The following is a 1,163-nucleotide window of genomic DNA, read 5'->3' as shown; positions in this document are numbered from 1 at the left end:
GAGAAGGTTCAACAGATATGTGAGAATCCTATCATCTCAACAACAACAAACCACAGAGTGGGACAAACAACAAGCTACAGATTGTTTGAGATTTCAATGTCATACTTTGTACACAAATAAAGACAAAGGTTCGAGATTCATGGTCAGGACGGTTGCCTTACATCTAAGACAGTGGTTCTTAACCTGGGTTCAATCGAACCCCAGGGGTTCGGTGAGTCGGGTTCGGGGGACGACTAATTAATGAATGGCGGACCTCCTAACATGGGGAGGACAAGACACACCCGACTCATATGATTCGTGATGACACGCCCCCCGCTTGGCCATCACTGAAGGGTTCTGTGAATGCGCATATGAAAACTGGTGGGGTTCAGTACCTCCAACAAGGTTAAGAACCACTGATCTAAGAGGTTGGAGAGTTAAATCCAGCTGTGTAATAAGGTAGCCGCTGGCATGGCATTATGAATGAAAAGGTTTGCAACAGGACTCAATTATATTGAATTATTTCATTTGTCCTCAGGGGCCAGGGGTTAAAGCACATAGGGCAGTCAAGCACACATGCGTTCAAAAGTATGAACAGTTGTTTATGTACTAGTAGGATGAGATCGGTTAGCAGTAATTCGAGTGACAGGTGTAATATAGTAAGTTGTGCGAGTAACACTTTTATTTACTTAACAGGAAGAGGATGTGTGGCAGCAGAAAGATTGGTGTAAAATCTTTCACACAGGGAGCAAAAACGTTAGGCCACGAACCAGCAACTGAAGTTTTTTAAAAGGTTTGTCCCCTAAGAAACCTCTGCTACAATAAAAAGACTGAACCTTGGCCTTAATACCATACATACTGTAGTATATGATAAACTGTTCAGCTGTTGCATTTCCTGATTCTATCTCTGCTTAGAGATATTTTAATTAACCTTACCTGACAGTCAGGTCGACTCAAAGAGACATGGAATGAACTGTTTAGATCACGGGTTAGGAATCTATGGCTTGCGAGCCAGATGTGGCTCTTTAGATAATTGCATCTGGCTTTCAGATAAATCTTAACTGGTACTTCTTAATACAATAAGTAATAAATAATTTCACTGATATTCAAGTAAAACGTTACAGAAATCATAGTGTTAAAATTATCTTTAAAACAAAAAAACATTCTCATTTATTTGCCGCGAC

Source organism: Cynoglossus semilaevis, chromosome 1, assembly GCF_000523025.1.
Source record: "Cynoglossus semilaevis isolate Cse_v1.0 chromosome 1, Cse_v1.0, whole genome shotgun sequence".
In the NCBI taxonomy this organism is placed as follows: domain Eukaryota; kingdom Metazoa; phylum Chordata; class Actinopteri; order Pleuronectiformes; family Cynoglossidae; genus Cynoglossus; species Cynoglossus semilaevis.
Note: the sequence above shows the minus strand (reverse complement) of the source record.